Source organism: Apium graveolens, chromosome 10 (genome assembly GCF_009905375.1).
Source record: "Apium graveolens cultivar Ventura chromosome 10, ASM990537v1, whole genome shotgun sequence".
Lineage (NCBI taxonomy): Eukaryota > Viridiplantae > Streptophyta > Magnoliopsida > Apiales > Apiaceae > Apium > Apium graveolens.
The window spans coordinates 140,834,950-140,845,186 of record NC_133656.1 but is presented as its reverse complement, the minus strand read 5'-3'; the positions used below and the strand labels follow the sequence as shown (position 1 = coordinate 140,845,186).

Here is a 10,237-nt window from a genome sequence, read left to right as displayed (position 1 = left end):
CTTATGTGATTGATGATGATTTCACTAGCTTCATCTTTGGACTTTAGAAAATATGTCCAAGAGAACTTTGAGAAATCATCTACAATTACTAGGCAATATCTTTTCCTTGAGATGGACAACACATTGACTGGTCCAAACAAATCCATGTGCAACAGTTGTAAAGGTTCTTCAATTGTTAGATCAAGCTTCTTTTTGAATGATGCTTTAATCTGCTTTCCTTTCTGACAGGCATCACACAATCCATCCTTAGTAAACTGCACTTGAGGGATACCTCTGACCAACTCTTTCTTGACTAGCTCATTCATGGTCTTGAAGTTTAGATGGAATAGCTTCTTGTGCCATAGCCAACTTTCATCTTGACTTGCTTTACTGACAGACAAGTTACTGATTCTGCATTTGATGAGTTGAAATCAGCTAGGTACACATTCCCTTTTCTCACTCCAGTGAGAACCACTTTGTTGCTCTTTTTATTGGTCATAACACAGGCTTCTGAATTAAAAGTGACTGAGTTGCCCCTATCACAAAGCTGGATGATACTCAACAAATTATGCTTGAGTCCATCCACTAGGGCAACCTCTTTAATGATGATATTATCCTTTGATATCAAGCCATATCCCACAGTATAACCCTTGTTGTCATCTCCAAAAGTAATACTTGGGCCAACTCTTTCCTTGAACTCAGTGAGCAGGGTAGAATCTCCAGTCATATACCTTGAGCAACCACTGTCTAGATACCAAAGATTCTTTCTATTTCCCTGCACACATCAAAACCAAATCAAGTTGATTTTGGTACCCAAGTTTCCTTGGGTCCTGCCTTGTTAGCATTTTTCTTTGGTTTCTTAGGTGTGATCTCATTTGACTTGGGGATCTTAGATTCATCATTAGTCATTTGAGTTGGAACTTTGAAGCCAGTAATTGAAACATAATTATCATGCACATTTTGGTTTACATGTAAAGGCATGCTATTTGCAAATATGTTGTTCCAGTAAGGCATGCTAAATGGTATTTGTGGCATACTGAATGCAGCATAATAAGGATTAGGTGTAAATGGCATTTTAGCAAATTGTGCATTCATATTCTGAGCAGGCATAGCATTCATAGGCATTGCAGGCATGGCAGTCATGTTGGGAAAAGAAGAAGGTGCAGTCATGGGAGTAGGCATAGCAATCTTGCAATTAACAGACAAATGATTAACACTACCACACTTAACACAAATTTTTCTTGGAGCATATTTATCAGGTGTGTAGTTGTTATGTTTGTTAATCCCTACCTTCCCATTTCTATTGTTTTTCCTTTTAGCTTCTATTTTAACCTCAATCTTTTCAAGTCTGTCATTCAATTGCTTGATAGACATATGACCAACATTAACTTTCTTTTCTTTTCTAACTTGACTTAATTCTCCTGGAACAAAGTTTTTAGAAACTGATCCATATTTATCATTCAATTTAATTAACTTAGCTTTGCTAACTGGTTTACTCACAGCTGACAGATATGGCTCCTTGTCTCTCGACGGATAATCCTTTTGATTATCTGACGAATGATTTTCATCATCCGTCGAGTCCACATCTGTAAAGAGTCCTTCAACCAGATTGGAATCAAGCTTCTCTTTGCTCTTTTTCCAGGCTGCATCACAAAAAGATTCTATACCTTGAACTTTAGTAATTTGAGCATGAACATATATAGATGATTTCCATGCTTTAATTACTTCCTGTTCTCTCTCAAGCTGTTTCCTTAAAATCTTTTTTTTCTTCAAGGACTCAGTTAATTCATCCTTAGCAGTTTTACACTCAATTCTCAATTTTTCAAATTCAATAAATTGAGACTCTAGCACATTATTCCTTTCACTTAAGAACAAATTATTTTCTTTAATTTTAGCATTTCCCTTAGTGAGAGACTTAAGTGTAACACGCAGGTGATATAATTATGTAGACATGTCATTTATTGCATCATTACACTCAGCTTTAGATAAATGTGCTAAGTTAGTGGTGATGACCAGATTGCTTGAAAAACTGGTCTCTGTTTCATCTGATTTGGCCATCAGGGCTAGATTGACTTAGCTTGTTTCTTCATCTTCATCCAATCCATCTGCAACCCAGTCATTTTCTTGTATAATAAAAGCCCTTTCCTTTTGCTTGAGCAACTCAAAGTATTTATGCTTATAATCAACAGGCTCAAACTTCTTTTTGATGGAATCAGACTTTCGACACTCACTAGCTTAATGACCTGCCAAGCCACATTTGAAACACTTGAATTTTGACTCATTAATCATGTTTCTATTTGGCTTGGATGCTCCAAAATTCTTCTTGAATTTGAGCTTGGAAAATCTCCTGGACAAAAATGCTAGATGCTCATCAATATCATCCATGTCATCTTGGCTCAACTGATCTTCATTCTTAGCTACCAGCCCTTTACCCTTGCTTTCACAGACCTTTGATGTAGATTCAACAGCTCCCACCTTTATCTCTTTCTCCTTCTCTAACTCAGCAACCAGTGCTATGGATCCTCCTTTCTTCCTTCCTTTCTCCAACCTTTCATCTTGCTCTATTTTAATCTCATAGGTTTTCAGGATGCCATATAGTCCCTCCAAGGTGAACTCCTTGTAATCCTGAGAATTTCTCAGTGAGACTGTCATTGGCTTCCACTTCTTTGGGAGAGATCTAAAGAACTTGATGTTAGAGTCTTTTGTTTGATAGACTCTTTCATGCAGCTTCAGAGCATTTAGTAGCTTTTGAAATCTACTAAATATATCAGTGAGTGACTCACTTTCTTCACAGTGGAAATGCTCATATTGCTGAATCAGGAGCTGTATCTTGTTCTCCCTCACTTGCTCAGTACCATCACAAATATTATGTATTGTGTCCCAAACCTCTTTGGCTGTTTTACAGTTAATGATGTTATCAAACATATCACCATCAACATCATTAAATAATATGTCCATGGCCTTTTATCCTTCATGACTTGCTCAATATAAGGATCTGACCATTCATGCCTAGGTTTTGGAACAGATGGTTTATTGCCAGTTGTAGCTCTCATTGGTTCATGAGGACCTCTCTCTATGCTGTCCACATAGGCCTCATCTTGGGAGAGATGATGTAGGTGCATCTTCACCTTCCAGTGGTGATAGTTGTCTTTGTCCAGAAATGGAATTTTAACTCCAACATCCTTCTTGTTCATCTTGTTGTTTATTGTGATCTTTATACTCTTTGTTCTTCAAGAGCTTGCTCTGATACCAATTGTTATTCCCTAACAATACAACAAGAATTATAGGGGGGTGAATGTAATTCTGGCTACTTTCTGAGATTTAAAATTGTTCTAACTTAATATATATAATAGTGTTTGATTTGCAATAGTGCGGAATGAAAAAGTAATAGAAATCAAAATACTAAGTAATAAAACACAGGCTTTAAAACTTTCTGGTGGATTTGAAAGTATCCACCAGAGATATATATATTAGATTGAGAACTATGTGAAGCTTTGAGTAGCTCACAGCTGCTTTACAAGTTGAACAAACAAAACTACAGAGAAATTCTTACAGAATACAACTTGATATGTTTCTCTGAAAAATAAGCTTGCTCTGTTAAATGTTCTACTTGCTACACTTGGTTTATATATCACCAAGTTACATGACAATAAGACAAGATAATAAAACAAAACTATATCTAGTCTAACTTCATGCTGCTTCATTACTCTATTCCGGCATCTTTGCATATCTTCACATTAGCATGGAAATGGTAATGCTTCTTTGTTCTCAAAATTCTGCTTAACAGGCTGTCACATTCCTTTTGCAAACACCCGACGCATGTGACTGTGTTGTCACTATTAACAGCTATTTTGAATATGATCATCCATCGGGAGTAAGTTGAACATCTGTCCGGTTTATGTTGATCATCCGTCGGGAGCCTTGTAGATCATCCGTCGGGAGTCTATCTGTCACCTGACTCTATTTCACTTATACAGAATTACAAGACATCTCATATTTACAATTAGTCAAGCTATTCTGCATATCAATCTAAAAGTCAACATGACTTTGAGAACCCTACACAATCTACTAGACTAATACATGTTTTTGCAGAAATATGCTACATTACTTATTTGTTACATAAGCTACACTCTCGATGGATGTCAAAATGTCATCTATCGGGACTATAAAGTTCATCCATCGGGACTATATTAGATCATCTATCGAGAGCTACAAAATTCACTTAGTCAAATCTACTAAGGTGTTTTGTTTAACTTATCATCAAGTTCACAACCTATTTCTAACAAAAACCAAGCACATTGATGTAAGGTACCATTTTATTAGAGAACATGCTGCTAATGGTACTACTGAGCTTATTTTTGTTGCAACAAGAAAACAGTTAGTTGACATTTTTAGTAAACCTTTGGATGAAGCAACTTTCATTAGACTTGTAAGTGAAATTCAAATGTTAAATTCTCCATCCTAAAGGCAAGAACTCGGCTAACATGTTTGTTAAGTGGCATTTATGACACTTATTTATGCTCTAATAAGATTTGAGTTGATGTATTTGTACTCAAGTTATTTCTGTTTTAACGTATTTTCAAGTGTTTTTGTATTCCAGGCTTTACTTCGTGAATCAGGTGAATTATCATTGTTTTGATGCTAATATGGTGTTTAGGATGTGTTGGAATAAAATCTTGAAAGACTGGCTCGAAGCTGCGAGGAATAAAGAAGAAGAAAAAATGAAGTTTTGGCAGAAGGTAGGCACGCCCGCTCTGGTGTTGCGCGCGGCCGCGCCGGGAGTACAGAAAGGCAGCGCGGGCGCTGGGTCGGGATATTAAAATCCTGATTCTTTTATAATTCAAATTGTTGGACTCCAGGGATGCATGAACTGCTATATAAACATAACTTAGGTCGATTTTCAAGAGATATTCAGAGATCTCAAGACATCAAGGAGGGAGAAGACGACACGAGATCTTTTGGCACAATTCAATGAAGGAAAAGACGAACTAGTTTATTCTTGTGAATCTTTGTTTTGAGTTATAATTTGGATGCTTGTTTCTTATTTTACTGAACCTATATTCTTGATTATACTTTGGTTTATTTATTCGTATAAATACTACGTTTGCTATATCACGTTTTTATTGGAACCCACATTGGCGATGAGTTTGATTATGGGCTAATCATTATCGTGGGGTTCTAGCGGATTTATTTATGGATTTTCTTTGTTAAATTGTTTGATGCCTTATTGTGTGGTAATTGTATGTTATCCTAGTTATGGTTGTGCGTATTTGTCTTGTGAGCGTCGCGAACTTATAAGATAGTGTGTTAATTCTTAATGAAGCGAAAGTCAATTTAAGGATTTAGAACTTGCCATGCTAGCATAGGTTCATGTATTGTTATGCATGATTTGTAGGTAATTTTAACCATCTTACTTGCCCTATGTAATCAAGATAGATATATTGTGCTTAAACCGTTATGTTTTCAAATTCTATAGACATATAGGGTCTCAATATAATTGGTGCCTATTCAGCTTCTATCTCTTTTGTGGATGTCTGGTAGAATGGTACTCGTGCAACGAAAGTTGGCATTTATCAGTTTTGTGTTGTCTGATTAGTCTCATCACCATTGTATGCTAAGGTTGAGAATAATAAGGCTATTGAATGAAGTATTTAATGAAGTTAGAATCCCATGTCTGTCATATATATTAACTCAGTCAATCTTATTCTCGTAGTTATAATAGTTAGCGTAATTCTTAGTTATAAACATTCTCAATTTGTTATCGTCTTAGCATTGAATAGTAATCATACATTGTTGCTTAGGTGCACAATTTAGATAGTTTACCAATACAGTCTTTGTGGGATCGAATCTGATTTATATCTTATACTACTTGTGAACTCGTATACTTACGTGTAATATTAGCGCATGTTTAGCGACTAACAAGTTTTTGGCGCCGCTACCGGGGACTGCAGTTTAATTACTAGTTTATGTGCTTTCCATTAGTGGTCGTTAAGGTTCATTGACTCGGACATTGTTACTTATTTGTTTCCTTGTTTTATTTCAGGTGATCTAGCGATGGTGTATGCATACGCGTTCGCATACTCGTACGAGAACACTAGAAAAGCCGAGAAAGAACTTGTGGTAATTTGTAGGGAAGTTTTTTGAGGAAGAAAAGAAGGTAGAAGAAGAAGAGAAAGTTGAAGAGCCAATTATAGTAGCTATGGGTGATCAAGCAGAAAATCCGAAGGCTTTGATGCACTATTCTAAGTCAAAGATTAATGACATTCAGTCTAGTATCATTAGACCAGCCATAGCGGCTAACACTTTTGAGATCAAGTCAAGCACAATCCAGATGATACAGAACTCAGTTCAGTTTGGGGGTTCTCCTACCGAAGACCCCAACATGCATATCAGGGATTTCATCGAGATCTGCGACATTTTCAAGTTCAATGGTGTGACTGAAGATTCTATCAAGCTGTGACTCTTCCCATTCTCTTTGAGGGACAAAGCTAAGTGCTGGTTACACTCTCTACCGGCAGGGTCTATCACAACTTGGGAAGATCTTGCTCAAAAGTTTCTCACTAAATGTTTTCCCATGGCAAAGACTGCAGCAATCAGGAATGCTCTTACCCAGTTCGCGCAGCAAACTAAAAGAATCTCTATGTGAGGCTTGGGATCGATATAAGGAGATGCTAAGGAAGTGCCCACACCATGACATGCCTGATTGGATGATTATCAATTGTTTCTATAATGGATTGGGTCCTACTTCTAGGCCCATGCTTGATGCAATATCGGGAGGAGCCTTGTGGGCTAAGAGCTACGATGAAGCTTATGAACTTATTGAAATGATGACTGCTAATGAGTACCAGAATCCTTCCTAGAGACTGACTCACAGAAAAGTAGAAGGAATTCTGGAGTTGGATGCAGCAACTACTATAGCTGCCCAACTTAAGGCTTTGACAATGAATATGGACACTTTGGCTAATTATGGATTTAATCAAATTACTAGTGTCTGTGAGCTTTGTGCTAGCGCCCATGAGACTGATCAGTGCATAATTTCTAATGCATAAGCTTAGTTCGTGAGCAACTTCCAGCGATTGCAACAATAGTATCCAGCTAAGCAGTACAACCCCCCTGGTTTTCATCAACCGCAGTATGCACCAAAACAACAATTCCAGCTACAACAAGCTAATGAAAAATCTGAATTAGAGGAGTTGAAGCTCATGCGCAAGAGTTGAGCTGTTTCTATCAAGATCTTGGAAAATCAAATTGGGCAAATTGCCAATGCCTTGCTAAATCATCAACCTGGTACATTGCCTAGTGACACTGAAGTACCAAGAAAGAAGGAAGCTAAAGAGCAGGTAAAGACAATCACTTTGAGGTCTGGGAAGGTTGCAAATCCCGATCAAACTCAAGAGTTGACTAAAGAAGCTGGGGTTGAGGAAGAAGCAAAGTAGCAGGATGAATAAGTTGAACCAAGGAAGACTACTGTTGAGCACACTCTGCCTGAGGGTAATACAGGGAAGAAACAGATCTATCCTCCACCGCCTTTTCCTAAGAGGCTGCAGAAGAAAAAGATGGACAAGCAATTCGAGAAGTTTCTGGAGGTGTTCAAGAAACTTCATATGAACGTACCTTTCGTGGAGGCTCTCGAGCAGATACCTAGTTATGCAAGGTTTATGAAAGGTATTCTCTCTCGGAAGGTGAAGCTAGATGATTTAGAGACTATCGCTCTCACGGAGGAATGCAGTGTTGTGCTGCAGCAGAAGTTCCCTCCAAAGCTTAAAGATCCAGGAAGCTTCACTATTCCATGTACTATTGGAAAAGTGTCTTTTGAAAGATGCTTATGTGACTTGGGAGCTAGCATCAATCTGATGCCCTTGTCAATCTTCAAGCAATTGGACTTACCTAATCCCAAACCAACTTATATGACTTTGCAGTTGGTAGACCGTTCTATTACATATCCGAGAGGTATTGTGGAGGATGTCTTGGTCAAGGTGGATAAACTCATCTTCCCTGCTGATTTCGTTATTCTTGATTTGAGGAGGATAAGAAGATTCCCATAATCTTGGGAAGACCCTTCTTGGCAACTGGCCGGACCTTGATTGATGTGCAGAAAGGTGAGCTTACAATGCGAGTGTTGGATCAGGATGTGACTTTCAATATGTTCAATGCTATGAAATTTCCTACTGATAATGAGGAATGCTTAAAAGTCGAGTTGGTCGACTCGGTGGTCACATCGAAACTTGATCAAATGCTAAGGCCTGATGCCTTAGAAAAAGCCTTGTTGGGAAATTCAGACAGTGAAGATGACGAAGGAGATGAGCAATTAAAATATTTGAATGTGTCTCCCTGGAAGAGGAAGATCAATATGCCTTTTAAATCTATTGGAATGGAAGAATTGAGCAAAGCTCCTAAACGCTTCAAGCCTTCTATTGAGGAAGCTCCTAATCTTGAGCTTAAGCCTTTACCTAAACATTTGAGGTATGCTTTTTTAGGTGATGCATCTACTCTGCCTGTTATTATAGCATCTGACCTTTCTGGTAGCGATGAGGAAAATCTTTTGAGAATTCTGAGAGAGTTCAAATCGACAATTGGATGGACTATTGCAGATATCAAGGGAATCAACCCTTCTTACTGTATGCATAAAATCCTTCTAGTAGAAGGTAGCAAACCTACAGTCGATCAGCAAAGAAGACTTAATCTAATCATGAAGGAAGTAGTAAAGAAGGAAATTCTAAAGTGGCTAGATGCAGGGATCATTTATCCCATCTCTGACAGTTTATGGGTAAGCCCAGTTCAATGTGTACCAAAGAAAGGCGGTATTACTGTGGTAGCAAATGAGAAAAATGATCTTATTCCTACACGGAAAGTCATGGGGTGGAGAGTCTGTATGGACTATAAGAAGCTAAACAAGGCCACTAGGAATGATCACTTTCCCTTGCCCTTCATTGATCAGATGCTTGACAGGTTGGCTGGTCATGAGTACTATTGTCTTCTGGATGGGTATTCGGGTTATAATCAGATTTGTATTGCTCCAGAAGATCAAGAAAAAACTACCTTCACTTGTCCATTCGGTACGTTCGCCTTTAGACGAGTTTCTTTTGGTCTGTGTGGTGCACCAGCCACATTTCAGCGATTTAAGATGGCCATCTTTTCTGACATGATTGGCCAGAATGTGGAAGTGTTCATGGACGACTTCTCAGTCTTTGGCGATTCTTTTCATGAATGCTTGCAAAATCTTATACATGTTCTCAAGAGGTGCGTTGAGACCAATTTAGTTCTCATTTGGGAGAAATATCACTTTATGGTGCGTCAAAGCATAATTCTCGGGCACAAGGTTTCTAGTAAGGGTCTTGAAGTGGATAAGGCCAAGGTGGGGGTCATTGAGAATCTTCCCCCACCTAATTCTTTCAAGAGAATTCACAGTTTTCTTGGTCACGCTGGTTTTTACAGGCGTTTCATCAAGGACCTCTCAAAAATTTCAAAGCCATTGTGCAGTTTACTAGAGAAAGATGTTGATTTTAAGTTTGATGATGAGTGTTTTTCGGCTTTTGAGACATTGAAGAAGAGTCTAATATTGGCACCGGTCATAACTGCACCTGATTAGAATGAGCCTTTTGAGATGATGTGCGATGTAAGTGATTATGCAGTTGGAGCAGTTCTTGGGTAGAGAAAGAATAATATATTTCATGTAGTCTACTACGTAAATAAGACTCTAAATGATGCTCAACTAAATTACACTACTACGGAGAAAAAAACTTTTGGGTATTGTCTACGGTTTTGAGAAATTTTGATCTTATCTACTTGGGACTAAGGTGATGGTTTTCACTGATCATGCCACCATTCGATATATCATCTCAAAGAAGGACTCGAATCCTAGATTGATTATATAGGTTCTTTTGCTCCAAGAATTTGAACTAGAGATCAAGGACAGAAAAGGAACTGAAAATCAAGTTGATGATCATCTCTCGCGTTTAGAGAATCCTAATGCTACTTCATTGGATAAGACATTGATTATTGAGTCTTTTCCCGACGAGCAGTTGTTTGGAGTGCAAGAAGAAGAGCCATGATTTGCAGACATTGTAAACTACCTTGTGAGTAACATCATGCCTCCCGACTTATCATATGCTCAAAGGAAGAAGTTTCTGCATGAAGTGAAGTGGTGTATATGGGATGAGCCGTTTCTTTTTCGCCAGGGAGCTGACCAAATCATTAGGAGATGTATTCCTTACAGCAAAACGGGGGGAATCTTGCGAGAATGCTACTCAATGGCTTA

General features: G+C 38.1%; 1 non-coding gene across 1 annotated transcript; it reads right to left on the bottom strand.

Moving 5' to 3' along the window:
• Positions 1-6,568: 6,568 nt before the first annotated feature.
• Positions 6,569-6,676, bottom strand: LOC141694305 (small nucleolar RNA R71). The gene has a single exon (XR_012563624.1). It is a non-coding gene; the product is annotated as a small nucleolar RNA R71 (small nucleolar RNA).
• Between the last annotated feature and the right edge of the window lie 3,561 nt (positions 6,677-10,237).